General features: G+C 43.7%; 1 pseudogene; it reads right to left on the bottom strand.

Annotated features, from left to right (window-relative positions):
* Positions 1 to 11789: 11789 nt before the first annotated feature.
* LOC102472202 (39S ribosomal protein L42, mitochondrial pseudogene) lies at positions 11790 to 12217 on the bottom strand (annotated as a pseudogene).
* Between the last annotated feature and the right edge of the window lie 1346 nt (positions 12218 to 13563).

Here is a 13563-nt window from a genome sequence, read left to right as displayed (position 1 = left end):
GGGATGGGGAATCAGGGATGGCAAAACAAAAGGCAAGGTATGCAGGACATAAGAATTGGAAAATTATTTGCTGAGAACATGTATGTTGATGTGCTTGATTGAGCCAATGCACAGTGTATTTTGGATGGAAAATTCATTTGTGTGTTGTGATGGTGTATAGTGAATTAATGTAGAAAATGAATAAATTTTAAAAAAAAATGCTTACCCTTCTTGAGACCAGCAGTTAGCATAATGGCTATGTCGCTGGACTCCCACGTAGTCGACCATGGTTCGTGTCCCAGACCCGGTGGCTTAAAACTCACGCCAGGCACGTGTGCGTGCATGCTCAAGATCCCGAGAGGAGAATGGAGGAAAAGGGATTGCGGCATGGCCATCCCCCCGGGGGGTGATTTCTCACTTGCTTACCCTTCTTGAGACCAGCAGTTAGCATAATGGCTATGTCGCTGGACTCCCACGTAGTCGACCATGGTTCGTGTCCCAGACCCGGTGGCTTAAAACTCACGCCAGGCACGTGTGCGTGCATGCTCAAGATCCCGAGAGGAGAATGGAGGAAAAGGGATTGCGGCATGGCCATCCCCCCGGGGGGTGATTTCTCACTTTCTATCTCTCTGTCTCTCTCTCTCTGGCGAGCACACGAGCCCTATAGCAAAAAACTCTTAAAAAAAAAAAAATGCTTACCCCTCTCCACAACCAGCACTCCCTCAAGTCTGCAATTAGGCTCAACACCCTCAAGCCTCAGCACAGTTTTCTTTATAGCTTTAGCTTTATTCCAGAAAATTGGCTTATTCTGCCCGCCATAGGCACTCCGCTTCCTGTCCTAACACCACTTTCTCTGGACACACAGAGAAGCCTTGCCCTTCTCGACTGTTCAGATTGTGAGGATGGCACTTACCACACTTCTCATGGGACGCCCAGCCGGTTCTAGAAACATTCGCCATGTTTGCAGGAGCACGGTTGGCATGGAAAGGTGCCACTGCATGTGAGTCCACAAACTTAGAACTGAAAAAGAAAAGTATCCTCTTTACCTTATGGTTTTAAAGATTCTCTTTAAGTTTTTATTCTTACTCTTTTAACTCAGCTTAATTTCTATTTTGATCTTCAGTCCCGCTGGGTGGGGAGGAAGCACAGTCGCGGGCCTCAGAGCTCATCCCCTGTGGCCTGGCTGCAGCCCTGGAATCTCAGGCAGTGGAAAGCAGTCAGGAAGGGTGGCCACCATGGCAGCCATCACCCTCTCCAGAGGCCCCTAGGATTTCAGGGTCTTCCCAGTGCTGACCTAACCTAGTACACAAGACGTAGGAGTCTTTGTAAAACTACCCTAAGCAGCCTTCTCAACTCTAGTATCTGCTGTGCTTTTATTTTCTAAAATGGAGGGTGGAAGGGAAGCCCTGTGTGGGAATTAAGCAATAGAGCACCAGAGCAGTTAAAGAAATCAAAGCCAGTTCATCCGGGTTCGAGTTTCAGTTCCACTTACTTGCTGTGCGATCGGCAAGTTACGTAACCTGTGTCTCCATTCACTTGTTAGCTGGGAATATAGAATCGAATTCAAGGGGTCATTGTGAGAGAAAAAAAATACACCAGGCATAGAGAGTGTGTAGCCTGAAAGAAAGTCCTACATTTTGATAGTGACCAAAGTATAAGACTCATAAGGGTAAGGATTATTTTTAAGATTTATTTTATTTTACTGTTATTCTTTCTTTTTTCCCTAGAAGAGATTTTTGCTATAGTACGCATGTGCTTGCCAGAGAGACAGAAAGCAAGAAATCACCCCCCAGGGGAATGGCAATGCCAAAATCCATTCTCCTCTTGGAATTTTGGGCAGGCATACACATGTGCCCAGCATGAATTTTAAGCTGTAGGATCCAGGACTTGAACCACAATCAAGTATGTGGGAGTCTAGCAATGTAACCATTATACCATCTGTTTGTCCCATTGTTATTATTATTATTTTTAATTTGATCAGAGAGAGAGAGAGAGGGAAAGTGAAAAAGTAAGTCTCCAGGTCCAGGACTCAAACCACAATTAACCATGTGGGAGTCTAGTGCCTTGGCCTTAAAACAGTGCCTGATGAGACCAGCAGTTAGTATAATGGCTTTTTCGCTGAACTCCCATGTATTCGACCACGGTTCAAGTCCTTGACCTGGTGGCTTAAACTCATGCTGGGCACGTGTACGTGTGTGCCCAAGATCCCAAGAGGCGAAAGGAGGAGAAGGAATTGCGGCATGGTCATCCCCCCTGGGGAGTGATTTCTCGCTTTCTGTCTCTCTGTCTCTCTGGCGAGCACACACACCCTGTAGCAAAAATCTCTCAAAAAAAAAAAAAAAAGAAAGAAAGAAAGAAAGGTTAAAAAAAAAAAAAAAAAACAGTGCCTAGTATAAGAGGAGGTGAATGAATGAATAAAGGCTGAAAAATTCAGGGCATGTTTCTTCTCTGTCCCAGGACTTCAGGGCTTGCCGTTCCCTCCTTCTAGCCCTGAGAAATCTCTCTCTCCTCCCGCACAAACCGTTTTTACTCTGGGTTTCTGGCATGTGTTGTCTCTGTGCCTCTTGACCCATACCCTGCCCACCTATGCTCCCAAAGCCAAAAAGATAAGCAAATTATTTGTCTTTTCTTCCACCCATATCCTTCCGCGGAAACCAAGAATGGACTTAACCACCTGCTTTGGTGGACGGATGGCAAAGGGAGAAGAAGAGCCAAGATTTAAAATGTCAGCATATGGGCCAGCCTGTGACCTGGTGGTTACATGAGCGAATCCCACATGACGACTGCATGGTTTGGAATCCTGGACCCAGCAACTTGAAAGATATACAGGGCGAGTGTGTGCGCATGCCCAAAGTCCTGAAAGGAGGGGAAAATGAGAGAGGAGGGACTGCAGTGTGACCACTCCCCGGAAGATGCTTTCTCACCGTCCCTTTCTCTTTCTCTAGTGAGTTCACACATTCTCTGGCATTTTTTTTTTCTCTTTCGGTTTTGCATAAATGAGTCTTGGGGTCATGCGAAATTACAGGGATTTTTCTTATAATCATAATATGAAATGCAACTCATGCTATTCATAGTTCAGGGGAATCTAATCAGCGTGTGACTCAACAGCCTCAGTGTGATTCAACACGGCCATTTCCGACACGTCGATCCATTTCCTCCCATTCCCTTGAAAAAGACATGCCTGCTTCATGGGGAGCCATGTCATTGAGAAGCAATGGGATAAAAGTTCTACGCTAGGCCAGAGCCCACACCCAAGCATACCACACTTTCCGGAGAGAAATGAGGCAGCCAGGTAGCAGGAGAGTTTTCTGCCAGGTCAGGCCACACTGCGATGCTCCCCCACCCTCCTGCTCACCCACCCGCCCCCAGTACCACCACTCCTCAGCTAGTTAACACCCTCCTACTTAGCAGCTCCAGTAGTCTGGGTTTCTTTGCCAAAAGACACACCCAGAAAGGTTTGTTTGCCCAAATCAAGTTATACCAGCCCTGCCATCTGGAAGTCTTCTCATCTTTCACTTTCATAAAGAGCCCTAAAATCCGGACCCAGAGTTAACTGGGCTTCTTCTGGGACAGCAGCACCAGCGCCTACAATTCTGCACTAATATTCACGATGAAATGGTTAAACACTCCATTTCAAAATAGACTTAAGTTAGGTGGAGTTTTTGTGTTTGCTTGTTCTCGGTTTTTCCAGTCATGGTTTATTCTAATCTAACCTGTGCTACCTAGAGGGGAAGATGGTGAACTTACTCACAGTGACATCTCTCCCTCAGACTGAAAATTAAAATATAGCAATACTCACATGGTCAATTCTGGTAAAGATTGTAAATGACAAACCAAGGCGAGAAGAGCTCTGGATTGAAGTTTGAAGATCAGGCACCCCCAAATCAGAACCTGTCGCTGTTGCCTTTCAGGCAAGTCAGTGACCCTGCCTGGATCCAGTTTCCCTGTTTGTATGTGACCAGACGGCTCTGAAATATTGCCAGGGTATGTTCATGTCCTGTATGGATCTTTGCCTTGGGTAGCCCATGCCCCGACTATAGATCCGTCCCTCTAGGAGAACATACATACAACCTGAACAAAGGTTCCGCCTCCATGCCTAAAGCTGCCTTCTTAAAACTTCACAGAGAAGCAGTAATTCTGAAGTCTAAATTCTTTCAGCTACCCTTAAATAATAAAAGCAAATCTTGGAGATAGCATGGTAAACTTATCTTGATTTGCCCAAGAGTGTTTTCATTTTTGTTTTCCCCAATTTCATCACCGACAGTCCTGCATTCTGAGAATATCCTCAGTTCCAGGCAAATTATGGCAGCTGGTGAGAGAGGACAGTAAAAATGTGAGCTCCAGGGGTGTGGGTGCCCCAGGTATCTATTAACAAACCACCCCCAAAAAGTGACTTAAAAAGAGAGCAAGCGTTTATTTTGCTCCTACTTCGGGGTGCTGAAGGGTGTTTGAGTTTGCAGACACAGTGACCGAAGCTGACATCATCTTGAAGTCTTCTCAGCTCAGGTCAGGACCTCACTGGGCACATGTGAATAGCTAATAGCACATGCTCCTCGGACTTCTCTCTGTCTACATGGTCTTCCCAAGTGGAGGCTCAGGGTGGCTGGACCTCTCCTGTGGAGGCTGACGGCTTCCAGAGCATGGGCTAAATGAAGCCAGCAGAAGCATCCCATCCTTCTGCGTCTAGCCTCACTTCCCACGGCACTGCTTCTGCTGTAGGCTTCTCATGAAGGAAGCCGTAAAGGCCTGTTCCCAGCAGGGTTAGCAGGATGGCAGAGACCTGGTGCTAACTACGGACTGCAGCTTGGAGGGAGCATGCCCCAGGAAGGCTGGGTGATCTGAGGTTGCCCCCACTACAGGGAGGACGGGTGGATGCCCTGCAACAGGGCAGCCAATGAGAACAGTTCTCACTTCAGTAACAGACCAGTGAGACCGCTGCTTGAGTTGATCAATCAGAGCATATTTTCAAGCCTTAATTTGCATATGTGGACCTGGTTGAAAACTTTGGAGGAAGTCTTTCTTTATAAAAGCCCATCTCTGGGGCCAGGTTGTGGTGTGGTGGTTAGTAGGGCTGGAATCCCCATGGCCAGTCATGCACTTTGAATCTTGGACAAGTGGCTTGAAAAAACACTGGGTATGTGTGCCCACCTGCCCAAAATCCCGAGAAAAGAATAGAATAATAGGGATTATAACATGGCCATGCTCTTGTTACACATGTGCACGCATGCCCAAGATCCCAGGAGAATGGAGGAGAAGGGACTGTCGTATAGCCATCTCCCCAGGGGATGATTTCTCACATTCCCTCTCATTGTCTATCTTTCTCCCTTTGGCAAGCACATGCACACTAAGGAAAAAAAAAAAAAAGTCTTAAAAATAAGTCTTAAAAAAAAACAAACAAATAGATTTAAGATCAGGAAAAACAAGGAGTGGGTCCGTTTTGATAGAGTAGTAACTGAAGACTTCATTTGGGAGTTGACACATAAGGTGAAATCTGAAAAGTAGTTAAGAGCCAAGGAAGAACATTCCAGGTAGAGGGAACTGTGGGTACAAATAAGGAGTCACCTGAACGAGATTAATTCATGGGAATGTTTAAAGTCCTAATTCCAGCTACCATAAAGTATGTTGCTAAGATGCTGTTGTGATCCACTAAGATGCTGTGCTCTGAAGCCTGGGATCACATGGGAAGCCTGAGTTCTATTCCTGAAGGCGGAGACAGTGGGGTGTGCCTGTCATCCCTGTTGCTGGGGAGGCTGAAGAAGGAGGAGTTGCTGGGGAGGCTGAAGAAGGAGGAGCGTGAGCTCGAGGGTGGCCTGGGCAGCCTAGAGAGGCACTGTCTAGGAAAGAGCCAGGCATGGCAGCACAGGCTGTGAGGCTAAGGCAGGAGGACTGCAACAGCAAAATTTTGTCTTAAAAAAATAAATACGTAGGGACCAGCAGTTGGCGTAGGCTAGGTGGCTGAACTCCCATGTAGTTGACTGCAGTTGGAGTCCGGGACCTGGTATCTTAAATTCACGCCAGGTGCGTGTGCGTGTGCATGTGCATGTGTGCTCGAGGTCCTGAAAGGAGAAGGGGTTGCAGTGTGGCCATCCCCCCTGGGGGGTGATTTTTTGCTTTCTGTCCCTCTGTCTTTCTGGCAAGCGCAAGCGCCTTGTAGCAAAAACCGCTCCAAAAAATAAATAAATACATAAAAATAATAAGGCTCTGTTTCCTTTTATTTTCTGATCTTACTTTTATGAGAAATATCAGGTCAGTTAGAAAGAGAAAAACAGTATTTCTTTCTGTACATCAAAGTTACAGTGTGAGAATGATGACCTCACTCCCTGTCCTGGAGCCATGATGGCTCCTATCTGTCCCTTCTGATTTCAGTCATTTTCCCTCTTTGAGCCTTCAGCCGTGCTGTTCCTTCTGTCTGGGATGTTCTTCTCGGGCTCTTCACGTCTTCCAGATCAGACTTCAAACCTCAACTCTCGCGTGAGGTCTTCATTTACTGTTCACTCCTCTTCTCTCTGATCTCTCCGCCAACTGGCTTCTTCATTACCCTCGATTTCTCACCCTGCCTGCCCTTTCTGTAACCTGCTCCTCTCCGAGCTCACTTGGCTCAGCAAAGGGTCCTACTACCTGCTCAAATCAAAATCATCGGTCCTCCTGATCACTGTCATTTGTCCTCACCACCACATCCAACCCAACCACAGTCTTACCCGTGTTGCCTCCAGAATATATCCTAAATTCATCACTTCTCTCAGTCGGCTCTGCCACCACCCTGCGCTTGGCCATACCCTTCTTTTCTTTGGGTCTTGTTTTTTTTTTTTTTCACCTGTGAAATGAGACTTTCACATAAAGCAGTCTACAGGGTTCTTTCTAGCTAACTGTCGGAGAGTCTTCCCGTAATTGAATGTGCACTCCAATGGTTGGCTAGTAAAGGCATCTTTTCTCCACAGATAACTTAAATGTCCATTTCAGTTTTCTCCGTAAATATTAATTAGTGCCTGCCAAGAAAGTGTAAAATTTCATCAATTAATAACACTGTTAATACTCACCAATTAAGTAAGGCAGGACAAAGCAAAATGTAAGCACCTTATAACGACAAGTGTGGAATAAGTTGCCAGTGCTCGGGTCTGTTTATAAGCAGTACTTAACTTTCCTTTGGATGTGTTTCTCTGGGCTGGCGCTCAATAAGTAAATGCAAAAAAAATACAGAATCAAGACTCTATTAACTGCAAATGGTTTGTTGCATTCCAACCTGGGCCGATATTCTTTATAGTCAGCAGTGCTTGGTGTTCAATTTCAATTCATTTCATTTCGATGCATTTTCAATTTTTAATTCAAGAATATTTTCGAACTCTTCTTGGCAAAAAAGCATGAGGGTAGAAGAAATACTCTTCTTTTGGCTGAGTTCCCAGCTATATGACTTTAGTTTAATATCTCCCCATAAATGCCAGTAGGACCCAGGACTTAAGACAAAACTCTTCCATTCCAACAAGAGCTTCCCTTTGTAGGACAATGAGTGACTCCCTATAGAAAAATGTTTAAAAATAATAATAATAGATAAAGCTAAATAATTCTTTAAAAGTAATAAATAAAGCAAGCACATTTCCAGCCTGTTGTGCCTGTCCATTTTTACCACATCTAAACACATCCAGCTTCAGAGGTTAAAGTCATGAAAGATAAGCTTTGGTAAAAGGAAGACATTTAATTAAGGAAATACTAACCAAAAAAATTCTAAGATGTTCAGAAATCACCTCCTCCAACATATTTTTCTCCAGCAACCCAGACCATTTTAAAATCTCCATTTTAAATTCCTCCCTTTGCTGGACATTCCTCACTTTGATTGGCCGTACAGGTTGTTGTTTGTATGCTCACCTTCCAAAAGACAATGTACCATTCACTAGGCAGTCTTCCCCACTACCCTTCCACACCTCGAAAGCAGAGACTTCCTTTTACTCCCCTAGAAAATTCAGAATTGTTATTTTTATGGTCTAAATTATTATGGCTTTAATTTAAATAATTAGTAAAATACAAATATTTCTGAATATTTTCATGAGTACTTTTATTCACAACCTAGTTTTTGCTTTTGTTTTGTTCTGTTTTGCTTTGTTTTTCCTGGAGATGGAGTCCCACTCTGTTAGGCTGGCCCTGAATGTACAGTCTCCCTGCCTAAGCCTTCCGTGTCTGCGTGCAAATGTTCTTAGCTTACATAGTTATTGTTTTTTTTCATTCTTTTTTTTCCTAATGCCAGAGCATGTATGTGTGTGTGCATGTGCACACATGACAAAGAAAAAGAGAGAAATAAAGGGCCTGATCACATCACCATAATCCTTTTTGCGTCTGTTCCTCCCTCCTGTCTGGATCTTGGGCACACGCACACGTGTCCAACGTGTTTATCAGGCTAAAGGTGACTGGTCACATGGAAGCCAACTCCCTCTGCACAGCACTCAACCACTACACAAGGGGGCAGGCCCTGGTTGTGTATGTTCAATTGTTTTGTTTAAACTTTTTGTCTGGAAATAATTATAGGCTCACAAGAAGTTGCAGAATAGAGTCTCGTACCCTTCACCCAGCTCCCCCAGTGGTGACATCTTATATATAATATCAAAACAAGAAACCATCATTGTATAAAACTGTTAACTGGATTTTAGGCTTGTTCTGCTTTCAACAGTTTTTACCTGTGCTCATTTATGTGTGTGTGTGTGTGTGTGTGGTTTTATGCAATTTTACCCCATGCATGTATTTTTGTTGCCGCCACCACAATCAAGATTCGGAACTGTCCCATCACTGCAAAAGGAACCACTCCTACTCTGCATATTCACACCCACTCTCTACGCCTGCCTCTGTCCTCTTGCAAGCACTAGTCTGTTCCCCATCTCTATAGTTTTGCCACTTTGAGAATAGTACATCAATAGAATTATACAGTGCACAGCCTTGTAACATTGGCTCTTTTCACTCTAAATAATGTCCTTGAGATCCATTCAGGTTTTGCATGTATCAATAGTTCGTTCCTGGGATCAGCCCATAGGATAGCAGTTCAATGCCGTCCATGAACAGTCAGATCTCACACGGCCAATTGTGGTTTGAATCCTAGCCAGTCAACTTGAAAACTACACAAGGTGCATGTGCGTGCATGTCTCAAATCTGAACAAGATGGAGAATGTAGGAGAAGGGATTAGGATGCGAACATACCCTACTGGGAAGTGCTTTATCTCTCTCTCCCTCCCTCTCTCTCTCTCTTGGTCATGTTTGTACCCTTTGGCAATTAAAAAAGAAATGGGTCTTTTTTATTGCTGAGTAGTAAGTATTCCATGGTATAGGAGTACCAGAGTTTGGCTCTTTTTGGTTGGGGGCTACTACAAATAAAGCTGCTATAAACATTTGTTTACAAATGTTTGTGGAATGAAAGTATTAATTTCACTGGGATAAATGCCCAAGAACGCAATTGCTCAGTAATTATGGTATGTGCATGTAAAGAACCTGTCAAACCATCTTTCCAGAGTGCCTGTGCCTTTAGACATTCCCAGCCATGCGTGAGAAATCCAGTTTTTCCGTATTCTCTCCAGTATTTGGGATTCTCATTATCTTAGCTCACCTGACTGGGGGGCCCTGTGGTTTTCATTTATATTTTCCTAATCGCTAGTGATAGTGAATATCTTTACATGTGCTTATTTGCCCTTCATAGGTCCTCTTTGGTAAAATATCTTTCAAATTTTGGGGCTATTTTCTAATTGTACTTTTTTTTTAACTATTAAACTTGAGAGTTCTTTGCGTATTCTAGATACAAGGTTTTTGTTTTTAAATATGAGGTTTGCAAATGTTTTCTCTCAGTTTATAGCTTGTCTTTTCACACTCTTAACAGAAGATTTTTGGGGAAAAAAAAACTTTAATTGTAATGTTGACTCATTTATCAACTCTCCTTTTATGGATGGTGCCTTTGGTTGTGTCTAAAAACACTTTACCTAGCCATGGGTCCGGGTGAACCCCCCCCCCGGTTTTCTTTTAAAAGCTTTTATAGTTTTACATTTAAATTTACGATCTTTATTAGATTCATTTTTGTACAAGGCATCAAAATTAAGTCATGGTTTATTTTTTGCCTATGGATGCTCAATTTCACTGCTTTTAAAAAAAATCAAGTGAGTATTATATACAAAAAAAGAATTGAAAGCAGCTTCTCAAAAAGTGCATGCACATCTATGTTCTCAGCAGCACTGTTTGCAATAGTTACAAGGTGGAAAGAGCCCCATTGTCCATCGGATGAGTGGATAAACACGGTGTGGGAGGTACACACAGCACAATATCAGCCATTAAAAGGAAGAAGGTATTGGTAACGTGCTACAAGATAGAGGACATTATGCCAAGTGAAAGAAGCCAGACACAAAAAGTCACATCCTATATGATTCCATTTTTATGAAATAGTCAGAATAAGTAAATCCACAGAGAAAAAGTGAAGATGGGTGGCTAGCAGGAGGAGTTGGGGAGGGAAAGCAACTCCTTTAGATACAACTTTCCTTTTCAGGGTGATGAAAGTGTGTGGGACTAGACAGAGACAATGGAGGCACAGCATGGTGGATATACTAAATGCCACTGAGTCGTTCACTTCAAGGTGTTAATTTTATGTTACGTGAATTTCACCTAGATTTTAGGAAATCGGTCGGCTGTATTTGTGTGGGTTTATTTACTACGGCAGCTTTGGAGTAGGTATGGAGTTAAGATAGTCTAGCATCATGTCTTTCACATGGAGAGGTGACCAGAGGAGAGCAGAAAGAAGGGACATTTACTCCTCACAAGCCTTTCCTCTGGCTGGGCTGAGATCCGCACTCCGCCCCGGCCTGGGCCGATCCCTCGGCTCCACGCTCCACCATATTCGCAGGCCCCCTACAATTTCCCTCCCTAATACACTCGGGTGGAGGTTGACTTTGCTGACACAAATTAGTATAAATTCTCAAGAAATGGGAGATTTGGTCAAAGTCAATTCATAGTATCACTTTCACTCTCTGCTTCCCCACCTTACTATTTAAAAAATCTCCTCCAAGTATTAAATGTAAGACTTGTATATATTACTTAAAATTGTATGTATGATTTAAGTAAGAAAAAAGTGTTTTTATCTTCCTACTATTCTCTAGGGTTATTTAAAGTGTAAAGATATTTAGATTTTTCACAGTTTCACTTAATTCTAGTCTTTACACAAGGGAGAAAGCCTCTGGCAGGCATTTCAAAGAAACTCAGTAAATTGTCACCAAGAACCATGCAGGGGTGAGGGCGTCTCTGCCTAGCCATGGGACACTGTCTCCCACTTGCAGAAGGTGGGGCCTGTAATTGGGTTCCTTCACAGGCCAGGCCTGAGGTTAATGGGGGAGTTCAGTCCCACCTCATATCTGCACTCAAAGCACTGAAGAGCTCGGTTGTGTCAAATCTGCAGTTTGCTGACTCTGGATCTGAGGCGAGGATTGATTTTTTGTTCCTTGTCCTTCTTCTCAAATGCTTACAGGATAATGAGAATCCGCTCGTGTCAGATCCCTGCTTATATCCTCCACTGGCCTCTGAACAAAGCTCAACGACCCAGCAAGCCATACAAGCTCCTTGGCTCCCAAGTTCCTTCAGCCCCCTCTCCTCCAGCCCCAAGTCCCAGTCTCCCACCAAAGCCCACACCTCACCGCATTCTTGCATGCCCCCTTGCCTTTACGCATACTCGCACTCTTGTTTTTAATATATGAAAAATAATGTATTATTATTTTATTACATAATCTGTTAGTGAATACACCACGTAGGATTTTCTTCAATGACAAATGAAGCACGTTTCTGATTCTCTGAGAACCTCGATGTCATCTGTCTGTTGGAGGGTCCAGTTTCTTACGGCAACTGTGATTCCGTCTGTGAGGATACCAGTGGTGCTTGGTAGTAAAGGACATTTGCTAAGTTGTTTTATCATGGGTCCTTGTTCAAGCTGTTCACTTTTCTCTTCTAACCTGGATTTCAGCACTTGGTCATGTGTTTCTTCATTATTATGCACAGGATCTGGTCTAGGGATAGGTTTTGTGTGTTCGTAGGGAATGTCCACAGACGGGTGGTAACACACTATTGTCTTGCCATCAGATGGCAAAGCAAGCTCTACTTTGCAATTATAGTCATCTGGAAGAGAAGAATACATAGATTTATGACAAACACAATATAATGCTCCGTTTTGGGTTGGAAAGAAATGTTTCAAGATGGTTATCTTTGATATTACACATTTTATCGCTGCTACTGCCATGGTGAATCAAGAGGCTTCTTAGGTAGCACACAAAAAAAAGTTGTTCCGAAAAGAAATTGCTTTTAAAATCTGCTTTTAGACAAACTACTTTTCAACCCTTGACAGATCGTCACTGCCAGCCCACCATCTTGTCTCCATCCCACGCATGCTCTCACTCTTTTAGCTCAGGGTAATCCCGCCTACAAAACTCCTCTTGACCCTGCAAGCTGGGTTAGGAGACCCTCTCTGGAGGTGTCCTTGCTTCATGGCAAATCCTACCAGTGCTGCACTTCCTTGGGCCTTGTCTCTCGCTCTCAGGAGACTATAGACAAAGACAGGGCCAGACATATAGTAGATGCCCTACAAATGACTTTCTAAATGAATGTACTTGTTAATTCATCACCTTATCAACTATTTCTTGAATACGTATTATATCCCAGACATTGTTCCTTTTTTATTAAGTTTTATTTATGTATGTATTTAATGAGAGAGAAACAAAGAGAAAGAAAGAAAAGCACCCTCCACAGGGTCTCATCCCACGATCCTCGGCCCTCAGCCTTTCGGCCAGCCAGGATCATTCATCTGGCATGTACAAGTCAACCTGGAAAGCAAGTCCCAGTCTTTCACCTGGCTTCCGGCATTGTCAAGCACTGTGCTACCACGGCACCACCGCAGCTGAGCCCAGACACTGTTCTCGGGGTAAGGAAATAGCATTTTACAAGGTGGACAGACTCCCTGCCTCTCCGAGCTTATACTAGAATAAAGGAAGGAGACAGATAATAAGTAAGTAAATGAAAATGTTAAGTTTCAGGTGGTCAGAGAAATGTGAAGCAAAGCAGAGTGTAGGAATAAATGAGGAGCTTGGGCTCGAAATCAGGCAGTTCAGACAATCCTACCACAGAAGCCAATTCCACTGCTACCAATTCAAAGTTGAAAGTACAGAATTCTTTATAACTAGTATACATCCTAAAATATTTATGGAATGGTTTCTAGATGCCTGTCACTGATCTAGGTCTGAGATACAACAGGAACGAAACAAGAATTCCTGTCCTTGTAGCGCTGTGTTAGCAAGTAAATATCTCTCAGATGGTGATAAGTGCTTTGAGGAAAAATAAGCGAGGGAAAAGGGAAGGGAATTCTGGGGGGTGTGTAGACAGAGAGGGAGTTATGATTGTCTCTAGTCTGGGAGGAACTCACAAGTAACATTTGAGCAGAGAAGTAAAGAAGGTGAGGAGGTGAGACAGGGATATACCCACTGTGCGAATGCACAGACCTTGAGGCAGGGGGAGCCTTCTGGACCTGAAACTTGCTCCTAACATGGAGTAGGGGTTAGAGTTGAGGGTGCACTAGCCCGAGAGCCAGACAGA

Source organism: Tupaia chinensis, unplaced genomic scaffold (assembly GCF_000334495.1).
Source record: "Tupaia chinensis unplaced genomic scaffold, TupChi_1.0 Scaffold000670_1, whole genome shotgun sequence".
NCBI lineage: Eukaryota > Metazoa > Chordata > Mammalia > Scandentia > Tupaiidae > Tupaia > Tupaia belangeri.
Note: the sequence above shows the minus strand (reverse complement) of the source record. Positions and strands in the feature narration are given on the sequence as shown.